Below are 12,844 nucleotides of genomic sequence, written 5' to 3'. Positions count from 1 at the left end.
GAATTTTGTATAAGATGCATCTCTGTCCTCTTTGGCAGCTTGGCATACTGGATCACAATCTAATAATTACTTTCATGGTCATCCAGGAACAGACAAATCCCTTCTTTCCTCATGCCTTCAATGTCTTACCTGAGAAGCAAGAGGGCTGGAGTCTGAGAGATGATCTCCCAGCTCTTACATGCATGGGAACGCAAAAGGCAAGCATCGTCCATTGGAAAAGAAGAAAAAAAAAAAAAAACCTGTTTGGATCAATAAACACGAACAGGCATAGGAAAACAATCAGAGCTTGATAGATGAGGGAACCTGTCATTATGTAGGTGGGGAAGAAGAGGAAGACAAGGGTGCATAGAGGAAATGGGAGAGATCTGTGGTTCTTGGGGACTTTATTTAGAAAATTCTTCACAATTGTCAGAAAGCTTAAATAGTTTTTGAAGAAATAGGAGTGAAATTCTTTGGCTAGAAAGTGTGGACAGGAGACCACTGATCTGTGTGCCTGTGTTTGTGAGAGTGTGAAAGTAGATGGATAAAATTTGCAAGCAGGAATGAGTCAGACAGCCAGCTTCTGGTACCCTTGCTATAACTATCCAGAAGCATGAGTCCATTCTGGTTTTAGGACTCAGGAATATAAATGGAATTTGTATTGCCATCCGAGGGTGGGTGTGAGAACTGGTGAGAATATAATAGATTACTTGTGTTTATGAGGTCTGATATGAGTAGTTTAAGCTGTAAAAGCAAGATATGAGTGAGTCTCATTTTCTGTCATTCTTCCAGTTGCCCCTAGAGAGAAGCGATGACTGGGTACATTCAATCCAATAAATAAATAAACACATACACATTTTGCAATGATTGCTTTCTGCCAATATTAAATATACCTCCCAAGTTGGGAAAATGGCTTATATGTTCTACTGTCCCTCCTGCTTTCTGTCTCCCCAGCCCCTCTCTTCCTTCAAGGCTGAAGACTTCCATAGTCAGTTGAGACTCTGCTTCCCACATTATAATGAAGGTACTTGCTCTCTAAATGACTCTCTAGTCCTGATTGTGCTAAATAGGGTTTCTGTGGTTTCAGATGAGGACCATTTTTTGTTGTTATTTAAATGCTGATGGCCTCCCAGACATTGTAGAATCAGTGGGGTGCTGAGGAGTGAGGGAGAGGAAGCTTCTTTGCCAGTCTACAAAGAATTGGGGTAGGAAGCCATGAAAAGAACCCCCGGAGTTTCTAAAACCTCTCAACTGGAGTGGAAGAGGAGGGGTGTCCTTTGTAAATTATCCAAACACATTTCCATAAAAGTTGAGCATTTGTACTAAAATGGGATCTTGGCTTCATTTTCCCTGCAAATGGCCAGGGAGAAGGAAGCACTCTCTCATTGGGTGCAGAGAAGGAAAAATATGGCACCCTGCCTAGAATGGAGATTTTATGTTTTACAGAAATGGCTTAGGGAGGACATCCCGCAAGAAGCTGTTGATCAGTGAAATGTGTATTTGCTCAAAACACGCTTTCCCAGCTGAGCCCCACCCCTTCGTTCCAAGTCTTCCTGGCGGGGTCCTGCACATTTGGCTCCCCCGTCACCTTGTTTAGGACTGTTTCTGCCGAGGATCACACTGTGCGTTTCAAAGTCATTCTGCTAATGTGAGTGCTTCTCCTATTTTATGCATCAGAAGGCATTCAAAATCTGTCCACAGTTGAGAGCATCAGAAAAACAAAACAAAACAGGTGTTTATAAAAGCTAACTTACTATATGCCCGACCAATTCTAAATACTTTACAAATACTAACTCATTTAATACTCACAACAAACAGTTGTTGCACTTATCATCACCCATTTAAAGAAGACTTAGGCATAAACATGTTAGTTTGCCCAGGGTCACAAAGCTCGCAAGTGATGGAGCCTGTATTTCATTCCGAGCTGTCTCACAACACAGCTCACACTTTAAAGCACAATACTATAATAAAAATAATACCTACTTCATGGGGTTGTTCTGAAGATCAAATGAGATCATCAAGAAGGATAAGCTGTAATTATCCAATGGGGGAGAAGCAGAAATACTTGAGCTGTGTTTCTGTTAGATGCTTCTGATAGAAAAATCACAATTGCCAGGATCCATCCTTCCTTCCTTCCTTCCTTCCTTCCTTCCCTTCCTTCCTTCCTTCCTTCCCTTCCTTCCTTCCTTCCTTCCTTGCCTTCCTTCCTGCCTTCCTTCCTGCCTTCCTTCCTTCCCTTCCTTCCTTCCCTTCCTTCCTTCCCTTCCTTCCTTCCTTCCTTCCTTCCTTCCTTCCTTCCTTCCTTCCTTCCTTCCTTCCTTCCCTTCCTTCCTTCCTTTCCTTCCTTCCTTCCTTCCTTCCTTCCTTCCTTCCTTTCCTTCCTTTCCTCCCTCCCTCCCTCCCTCCCTCCCTCCCTCCCTCCCTCCCTCCCTCCCTCCCTCCTTCCTTCCTTCCTTCCTTCCTTCCTTCCTTCCTTCCTTCCTTCCTTCCTTCCTTCCTTCCTTCCCTTCCTTCCTTCCCTCCCTTCCTTCCACTTACATTTTCCATTGGCTGCCACAGGTGACTGGATACTTGATCTAACTGAGAAGAATTTTGAAATGTGGAAGGGAGGAAGGAAGGAACAAAGAAGGAAGAAAGGAGGGAAGTGAGGGAGGGAAGGAAATGGCTCTTTTCTTCCCTGTTTCACTTCCCATTCCCTCACTTCTATGTCCTGAACTCACCCTTCCAAATAAACTTCCCATCCATGAACCATTGTCACCATCTGCTTTCAGAAGGACCCAGGCTGAGATGCTCTCTCTCTTCCTCCTACCCTTCCTGTCTTTCATTTTTTCCTTAGACTTTCCTTTTTTTTGAAGTGCTATTAACTTGTTTTCTTAGATTAGGGGATATTTTGATCTTATTAGAGTCATCTGACTGAAAGCCCTAGTTCAAATACAGCAGATTTGGACAGGTAAACTGTCCGCACTGCTTACCAGTCTATCCCAGCGTCCAACCCAGTTCTGGAACATGACTAGTGTTCAGTAAATGTCTATCCAAAGATTTTGGAAAGTGTGGGTTAACCGTCATTGCCCAATCTACCAAAAACACAAGTGTAAAATGTATTTTTACATTAGCAAAATTGGAAAGTTGTATTTTCTTTTTTCTTGTCTTTCCCAGCAAAATCACTAACTTAGGTCTGCTGTTTTCTGTATTTCACTTCACATGTGGAATTTCAATAGTTCAAGAAGACAGGAAGGGCTGGAGAAATACTAAATATATATACTTACAGACACACACACATATATGTGTATATATATACATGCTCATATATATATGTGAGAGTGTAAAAGTAGATGGGTAATATCACTGAAAAAAGGAAAAGGCTCAGGAAGGAAGGAAGGGTAGGAGGACAAGAGAGAAAATCTTAGCCTGGGTTCTTCTGAAAGGAGATTGTGACAATGGTTCATGGATGGGAAGTTTATTTGGAAGTGTGAGTTCAGGACACAGAAGTGAGGGAAGGGGAAGTGAAACAGGAAAGGAAATACACACACATATGTGTATGTATATATGTATATACATATATATGTGTATATATACATATATGTGTATATATATGTGTATATATACATATATACACACATACACACATATGTGTATGTATATACACGAGTATATACATACATACATGTATTTACACATGTATATACATATATACACACAGATATGTGTGTGTGTATGTTGTTTCTCCACCCTTTCCTGTCTCCTTGAACTATTGAAATTAAAGGAAAAAGCTTCTGGCATGCCAAAATTGAGATATATTTGTGCCTTTCAAGTTACAATTTTGAGGATCACTGGCCCACTGATGCTTCTATCTCTTTAAATTCTTGATTCAGACCAACTACCTAGAATGAACCTTTTCCAGGAGAGACTGTTACCCCGTGGACGAGGAGATGGTAAGGCATAAGTAGGTACAGCTGGCATGGTCTGACAAGCGTGTACTGTAAAATGAAATCATTGCACCAGAAGATTAGAGGTGATAAAGAAAGTAAAATATGGAAATTTGAACAGAAAAACAAAGTAATTCATTGGAGAATTAAAGGCAAGAGTAAAAGTCTGGATTAAAGGGGTAATTGTGCTTCATTTTATCGCAGTGGTTTGTTGTTTTATTGATTGATTGACTGATTTGTCATTTGTTGAGTGCCTGCTAAGTGACAGATGCCCTACCTACACACATCTGTGTGTGTTATATTGTTGAACTGTAATTGAGAACTGTAGTCTTGATTCCTGAAGTGTATAGACTTGTCTTTATTTCTTATTTGTTTATTTTTAATTTTTTTTCACCACCAACATAACCAAGTAGTGATTATAAGGCATCCCTGTAAACCTTTTAAGCTGCTTTTCTATGTTTAAGGACATTCCTATGTTATGAGTTTGCTTCTTTCCAAAGTGAAAGCCAGAAACTCACCTTCCAACTTTCCTTGCTCTGGGTCAGACACAATGGCGTGAGATGTCCATGTGGAAACTAGTGTAATGGATACTTTCCTTGCTCTGGGTCAGACACAATGGCGTGAGATGTCCATGTGGAAACTAGTGTAATGGATACTTTCCTTGCTCTGGGTCAGACACAATGGCGTGAGATGTCCATGTGGAAACTAGTGTAATGGATACTTTCCTTGCTCTGGGTCAGACACAATGGCGTGAGATGTCCATGTGGAAACTACTGTAATGGATATCCAGGTGCTGGGCAGTGACAGGCACATTGCCCATTGCTGTGCAGAGGTAGCAGTGGTGGCAGAGGTTCTAGTGGTACCCTACAGCATCAGAGGAACAATCCATGTTACCTCTGCCCAGAAGTGGCAGTAGTTGTGCCACTCCTGGAGCAGTCCTTTATTATAATTTGAAAGTTATTCCTGAATTTGTAGCCTTCAGTCTTACTTCAGTCTTTCCTTAAATTTCTAGAGCTTTTGTGATTAAACCAGTTGAAATAATCTCATAACTGATTCAATGTCATACTCGCATTTCACATTTCAAAATGATAGTCTGAGAACTATTTGAAATACCTTCCTTCCACATCAAACACCAGAGAATGATAGATTTTTTAAAAAAATAAAATAAAATATATATTTTAGAAATAAGAAACAGTAGCTTTTAAAAATTAGAGAAAATGGGCCGGGTACAGTGGCTCATGCCTGTAATCCCAGCACTTTGGGAGGCTGGGGTGGGTGGATCACCTGAGATCAGGAATTCAAGACCAGCCTGGCCAACATGATAAAACCCCGTCTCTACTAAAAATACAAAAATTAGCTGGGCATGGTGGCAAGCGCCTGTAATCCCAACTACTTGGGAGGCTGAGGCGGGAGAATTGCTTGAACCTGGGAGGCAGAGGTTGCAGTGAGCCAAGACTGCGCTATTGCACTCCAGCCTGGGCAACAGAGTGAAACTCTGTCTCAAAAAAAAAAAAAAAAAAAAAAAAAAAAAGAAAAAAAATTTCCTGGACCATAAGCTGCAAACAATTCCTAGAAGAAGGGAAGGCTGTGGGTCAGTTATCACTGTGTAACAAACCTTAAAAAATATCAGTGACATATAGCATACAAATTTATTTTTCATTCGTGAGTCTTAAGTGATATGTGTCACACTAATGTTGAGTTTTATCAGTGAATTAATGGTCATCTCAGTAGTGACACTTGCTGATCAAGAAGTAAACTCCATTAGTGGCTTTCCATTACATTCCGGATTAAGCCCCAAATCTGTAACATTGTCTACAGGGCTGTGTGTGCACTCCCAGCCTCACTACTTCCGGCCTGGCTTATTCCATGCCAATTACGCTGCCTTCATTTAGCCCCTCAAATCAACTGGAATATTTCTAGACTTGGAAACTTTGCACAAGCTGTTCCTTCTATTCAGAGCACTAACATCACTCTCCTTCTCCAATTTGCTTGGTAAATTCTTTTCTCTTGAGAAATCAGTTTAACCTCATCTTACCTAAACCTTCCCTGTCTTTCCAAGCTAGAATAGTTTTTCTTATTATCTACTCTCATGATGACACCTGTTGCTTTCAGCTTGTGTTACTTAGTCACAATATAATTTTCTATTATATGCCATACTTTTTTTAATGTCTGTTTCGCCAGTGTGGCTAGAAGATACTTGAGGGTTGGAATCATGATGTTTTTGTTCAGTGTTGTATTATGAATTATTGATCTAGTGTTGGGTTTTTAGTAGGTTTTCAAGAAATATGAATGAATGCCTGTTTAAATAAACTGATATGTCAGGGTATGCACAACTGAATTGTGAATATATACCAGTGAATTTTGTGAATGTAACTTTTGTGGTTGATTAAGTAAAACATGCACCGCCATGAGAGAAAGAGCTGTAGGGAATTTGCTAGTGTTTGGTTTCACAAAAATACTGAAAGTTAGTTTGTCTATTATCCTAAGATTGGCTCTTAGGTAATCAACGTGTCACATTAAGTTGAGCTTTACCAATGGTCACTCAATACTAACACCTGCTCTTCAGGAAGGACACACTTCCTTCTCCCCATTAGCTATAATGTTTTTATTTGTCCTCCTCTTCACAGCTTCTATCAAAACTTGAAGTAGACAAGGACCTGATATGCAATGGACTGAACGTTTGTGTTACCCCAAAATTCATTCGTTGAAATCCTAACCTCTAAAGTGATTGATATTAGAAAGTGGGGACTTTGGGAGGAGAGTAGTTCCTGAAGGGAGAGCCCTCATAAATGGAATTAGTGCTCATAGAAAAGAGGCTGCTTCTACCACGTGAGGTTATAATGAGAAGACAGGGGACTGTGAGGAAGAGAGCCCTCACCAGACACTGAATCTGCTGGAGCCTTGATATTGGACTTCCCAGTCTCCAGAAGTATAAGAAATAAATTCCTGTTGTTTATAAGCCACCCAGTCTAGTATTCTGTTACAGCAATCCTAATGGACCAAGATGTTTTTACAACTTGTACATATTGTTTTACAATCTTTGTAAATTGTACAACAATGTACAAGAAGTTTTTAGTTGTCCATTTAACCATCCTATGCTCTTTTTTGTTAATTAGAATCAGTTTTGTTCAGACCTATCAACTTCAAGGCCAAGGATTTTATAAGAGACAGTCCAGCCCTAGTCCTAGGTATGAGTCTTGATTAGTTTCAACCAATTATGATGATTATGAATAGATTTTCATTAAAGAAAATTGAGAACTCCAAAAAAGTAGAAAACATACTGATGTTTCACTATGCAAATGTAACCACTTCCCATATTTTCTTGAAATTCCTTCTTGTCTTTTTTCTCTGCACTAGTGAATTGTTTTAGCATATAGTATTCATAATCTCATATGCTATTGTATCCTACCTATTTACATGTATACATTGTGATCCTTTTTCTAAGTCTAATTCATTCTTATTTTTAATGGCTGCATATTTCATTAAGAAATTGTTTCTCAACTAACATAAAGATGTTACTGTTTGTATTAGTTTCCTAGAGTTGTGGTAACCAATTACCACAAACTGGGTGGCTTAAAACAACAGAAATTTATTCTCTCACGTTTCTGGAGGCTAAAAGTCTAAAGTCAAGATGCTAGCCGGCCATACTCTCTGTGAAGGCTCTGTGTCTGGAATTGGTGGGTTCTTGGTCTTGCTGACTTCAAGAATGAAGCCGTGGACCCTTGTGGTAAGTGTTACAGTTCTTAAAGATGGTGTGTCTGGAGTTTGTTCCTTTAGATGTTCACATGTGTCCAGAATTTCTTCCTTCTGTTGAGTTCGTGGTCTTGCTGACTTCAGGAGCGAAGCTGCGGACCTTTGTGGTGAGTGTTACAGCTCACAAAGGCGGTGTGGACCCAAAGAGTAAGCAGCAGCAAGATTTATTGTAAAGAGTGAAAGAACAAAGCTTCCACAGCATGGAAGGGGACCTGAGTTGGTTGCCACTATTGGCTGGGGCAGCCTACTTTTATTCCCTTATCTGACCCCACCCACATCCTGCTGATTGGTCCGTTTTACAGAGAGCTGATTGGTCGGTTTTTGACAGGGTGCTGATTGGTGTGTTTACGAACCTTGAGCTAGACACAGAGTACTGATTAGTGCATTTACAATCATTTAGCTAGACACAAAAGTTCTCCAAGTCCCCACTAGATTAGCTAGACACGGAGCACTGATGGATGCATTTACAAACCTTGAGCTAGACACAGGGTGCTGATTGGTGTGTTTACAAAACCTTGAGCTAGACACAAAGTGCTGATTGGTGCATTTACAAACCTTTGACTAGACATAAAAGTTCTCCAAGTCCCCACGGGACTCAGGAGCCCGGCTGGCTTCCCCTAGTGGATCCCACACTGGGCACCGCGGAGCTGCCCACCAGTCCTGCACCACGCACTTGCACTCCTCAGCCCTTGGGTGGTTGATGGGACTGGGCGCCACCCCGAGCAGGGGGCGGCGCCTGTCAGGGAGGCTCCGGCCGTGCAGGAGCCCACAGGGTGGGGGATACTCAGGCATGGTGGGCTGCAGGTCCCAAGCCCTGCCCTGCGGGGAGGGGACTGAGGCCCAGCAAGAATTCCAGCGTGGCGCAGGCGGGCCAGCAGTGCTGTGAGACCCTCTGCACCCTCCGCAGCTGCTGGCCCGGGTGCTAAACCCCTCACTGCCTGGGGCCTGTGGTGCCGGCCTGCCGCTCTAAGTGTGGAGTCCGCCCAGCCTGTGCCCACCCGGAACTTGCTGCTGGCCCTCGAGTGCCACGTGCAGTCCCGGTTGCCACCCGCACCCCTCCCTCCACACCTCCCTGCAAGCAGAGGGAGGCTGCTCTGGCCTCGGCCAACCCAGAGAGGGGCTGCCACCCGCAATTCCCCCTCCACACCTCCCGGCAAGCAGAGGGAGCCTGCTCTGGCCTTGGCCAACCCACAGAGGGGCTCCCACAGTGCAGCGGTGGGCTGAAGGGCTCCTCAAGCGCAGCCAGAATGGAGGTTGAGGCCAAGGAGGTGCCGAGAGTCAGCAAGGGCTGCTAGCACGTTGTCACCTCTCAGCTCTAGGGGAGAGCTTATCCAGGCCTCTCTCCTGGCTTCTGGTGTTGCAGGCAATCCCTTGCCATGTAGATGCACTTCTTTGATCTGTGTCTCCATCCTCATATGACCTATCCTTGTGTGACTCTGAATGTCTTCTCTTTTTCTTGTAAGAACACTAGTCATATTGGATTAGGGTGGATCTTAACTTGAACACATCTGCAAAGACCCAATTTCCAAATAAGGTACTATTCAAAGGTGCTGGGAATTAGGACTTCAATGTATCTTTTTGGAGGATATAATTCAATTCTTTATACTATTCATCTGAAGTTGAAGAATTATTATAATTTTTTCTGTTATATGTACCACACCATTTAACATCTTCATTCAGTGTTTTCTACATCTAGAATTATTTACCTAGATTTCCCAGAGAGGAATTCCTGAGTAAAAGTATGAAAATGAGCATTTTAAAGTTCTGTAAATTGCTAGCCTCTTTTCCAAAATTACCAATTGCTAATTGTCATTAGCAATATACAAGGGTGTCTCTTTCACCTCGTTCTAGTGAGTATTTGGATTTTTTAGTTTAAAAAATACACACACAAAATGATTGATCAGGAAAAAATAGTATCTCCTAATGTGCATTGAGATCAAACATTTCCCCATGTTTGATTTGCTAATTTCATTTCCCTTTTTGGTGAATTTTCTGTTTCTTTCCTTTGTTGACTTACCTATAGGAGTCTTCATGCTTTTCTTATCTGTTTTTCAAATGTGTTGCATTATTTTTCCTAGTCTGCTGGTTCTCATTTTTTTTCGTTTTGTCCTGCAAAAATTCTAATTGGTATGTTCTTGCCTGCAAGAGTGATTTTGAAAATGTAAACAAGTATAGTGCAAACACAAATCCATCAAAATGGGTGCTGTTTGTGCACCGTACTAGGATCTGTCTGCCCATCTTTCCTTATATGAATTATTTTATTATTCTTGAAAACAGAAAGTCTCCCTTTAAAAAAGGGAATTAAATTGAATATGTTTTAATTTTTATTTATATACATTATATTTTTAATTAATTAGGATATCTTTTATTATGTGGAATAAGGTAATTATTTAAATATATTATGTTCCAAATTGTTAGCTGATTGATCCAACCTCATTTATTAAGTAACTTGAGCTTTTCTGAAAATTGGCTTGTGATGAATTCTTTATCGTATATTAGAATATGATAGATAATGGGATCATTTTCTGGGCTGTGGTCCCTGGTGCTATTTTGCACATATGTCACATTATTTAAATCTTTATAGCTTTATAGAATGCAATGTACTTCCCCTTTAAAAATTTCTTCAATATTCTGTTTCTTTTTATAGGTGAATCTTAGAGTCATTTTGTTAAAGTCAGGTTGGAATTTTTGTTAAAATTGTAGCAAGCCACACATTAATTTAAGAAGAATTTATCCTTCAGCAATATCCAGCCTCACCATATGGTATCTCTCTCTCCTTCTATGCAAGACTTCGTTTATATCTCTTCGTAAAGTCTTTCAGCTTTCTATGTAGGTCACACAGTTTTCATTAGAATTTTCTCATGATATATTATCGTTTTTGTTGTTGCTGGAAATAGGACTTTTTAAATTATTTTATACATTATTTTTGGTACTCTGTATTTGTTTATCTTGCATTCAAATTGCTAAGTTACATTAAATTTTGGTAGTTTAGACCACATGCCTTTGGAGCTTTCAGACAGATAAGCACATGATCTACAAGGAATAATATTTTCTATTTTAAATATTTTTTGGTCAGAATTTCTCAAACAATATAAAATATGATGATAAAAAATTTGCTTTTTTGGCTCTTGATTTTGATATGAAGTGACTGCCAACTATCAGTGTGAAATACATTTTCTTTTTCTGGTAAGTGGCTCTTCTTATATTCCTACTTGAATTTTAAAAATAGACTGGTCATAAATTTTATAAAGTGCCTCTGCATCATTTTGATATAATTTTTGTTGGCTTTGACCTATTGCGGTGATATGTGATGATAATAGCTTTTTATTTGCAAACCATTATTAAAATCCTACATTATATCCTGTATGACCCTGGTCCTGGCAGACTTAAAAAATACAAGGTTGAATAACACTTAATATTTCACTTTATTAATTATTAACAATGGGTTTTTAAATCATTAATTGCTAATAAAACAGCAACAATAATTTGTTTTTGTCACACAGACCTTACCTCATAAAAAAGAAAAGAATTTTACAACCTAGAGACTTGGTCTAGTACCAGAACCTGGGGCTACTCCAAGATAAAGATATTGTTCATTTACTTATTCATCCATTTGGGCATTGTTTATCTCTCCACTGTAAATTCCCAAGCATTTTCTGAGTAGCCCCTGTGCTGGGCAGAGGTAGAATTTCCAAGGTCAGTCCCTGTGGTCAAGAAGACTTAAGTTTATATCCTGACTCTGTTATTTATTTACTGACTATGTGAACTTGGGCAAGTTTTCTAACTCTGAAAAGTCTCAAGTTTCCTCATTGGCAAAACAGGCATAGTGAGTAGCACCTGCTTGATGGTGCATATGCAAATAGTGTCTATCAAGCTCTTAACGGCATCTGCACACCAATACTCAATCCATATTATTATGATGTTATTACTACTTCCCGGGATATAAAGATGGATAGGTCTGTGCTCTGTGCTGGACAGCAGGGGTTATGTAGTAACTGCATATCATCCAGTCCTTCTCAAGCCTCCACTAAAGATTTGAGGGTTTTCCCAACTTGTATATTATTCAGGGTCCCTGGGATTCGAGCCCATTTCCCTTCATCATCCTGAAATCCACACATACACTCCTCATCACCCAGTCTTCATTTCTATCCCTGTATAAGGGATAAGAACTGCTGGATAAGAACTAGAACAGCTCGACCATTATAGGAGAAACGTAAGCCACGTAACCAAGTCACCTGTGCCATGATTACCAATGAATTCTTGGTGGGGTAAGATGAGTTGAATATACTTATGGCGGGTTTCTGTTAAAGCTAGCATCAGACCATAACCTTGAGAACTCTCACTTCCAAGGGTGGTCTCTCTTTGCTTTGTCAGCATGAATCAGTAGCCTCAGCTGCAGAAAAGATTCAGAACATGCAGATGGCTTCACTTCCCCAGCGCTGTCCTGATCTCTCCTGACACAAGCTAAGTTTCAGAGGTCTTGGCCTTGATTGCCTTTTAACAAGTGGCCTCTGGATTGAACATGCTTCATCCGTATCATCAAGGTTGGCCGCCTGTTACTTTCTTGGTGATTGTGATGATTTATTTTATTTTGCAAAAATGATTTATTTTCTTGGCCTCCCCTCCTTTGAAGAAACTTAGCTAAGTTGTCTTGTCCCTTTGCCCTCTGCCCCGGACCCTTTACCGTAAGTCACATTTCAGAACACTGCCCCTCCTTCCCATGGGTAATGGGGTTTCTGCAAAGGAAGCATCTTTGGACCTTTTGGGTTGCTGAATTGTGTCAGCCTGGGAGACAAGAAGTTTGTTATGCTCATTGTGTCAGCTGCAGACATAATTCACGAAACCATCCCAGACACAGGATGTCACCAAGTGATGCTTCAATTTTACAATCTCCCAGAGCTCCTGTTAGCAAACAGTGTTGAGTGAAAGCTGGGAGATTTTCAAAGGCCATGGACTTTCCTTTCCTTCCCCTTGGTTCCCCTTTACTTTGTCTCCTCCATCTTTGCCTTTCTGTATAGGTCATGCTGTGTGCCCCTAAGATTTTTAAGGCCAATTAGCAGGTTAGAGACTGTCAAGCCATATTGACCTGTGAGATCACAGTATTTACTGTCACCGTAATTTTTCATAATATTGAAGCTTATACAGGCCCTCTCCATGGCTTTGTTCAAAGCCTGGTGGGGAGAAGG

General features: G+C 40.6%; 1 protein-coding gene across 1 annotated transcript in view; it reads left to right on the top strand.

Moving 5' to 3' along the window:
- Window positions 1-319: 319 nt before the first annotated feature.
- The window catches only part of MED28 (mediator complex subunit 28), a 1,184,036-nt gene continuing 1,171,511 nt past the window's right edge, over window positions 320-12,844 (top strand). The window contains exon 1 of the mRNA XM_050791984.1: window positions 320-323. The gene's annotated coding sequence lies outside the window, so the exon portion shown is untranslated. The remainder of the gene's footprint in view (window positions 324-12,844) is intronic.

This window comes from Macaca thibetana, chromosome 5, assembly GCF_024542745.1.
Source record: "Macaca thibetana thibetana isolate TM-01 chromosome 5, ASM2454274v1, whole genome shotgun sequence".
In the NCBI taxonomy this organism is placed as follows: domain Eukaryota; kingdom Metazoa; phylum Chordata; class Mammalia; order Primates; family Cercopithecidae; genus Macaca; species Macaca thibetana.
Note: the sequence above shows the minus strand (reverse complement) of the source record. Positions and strands in the feature narration are given on the sequence as shown.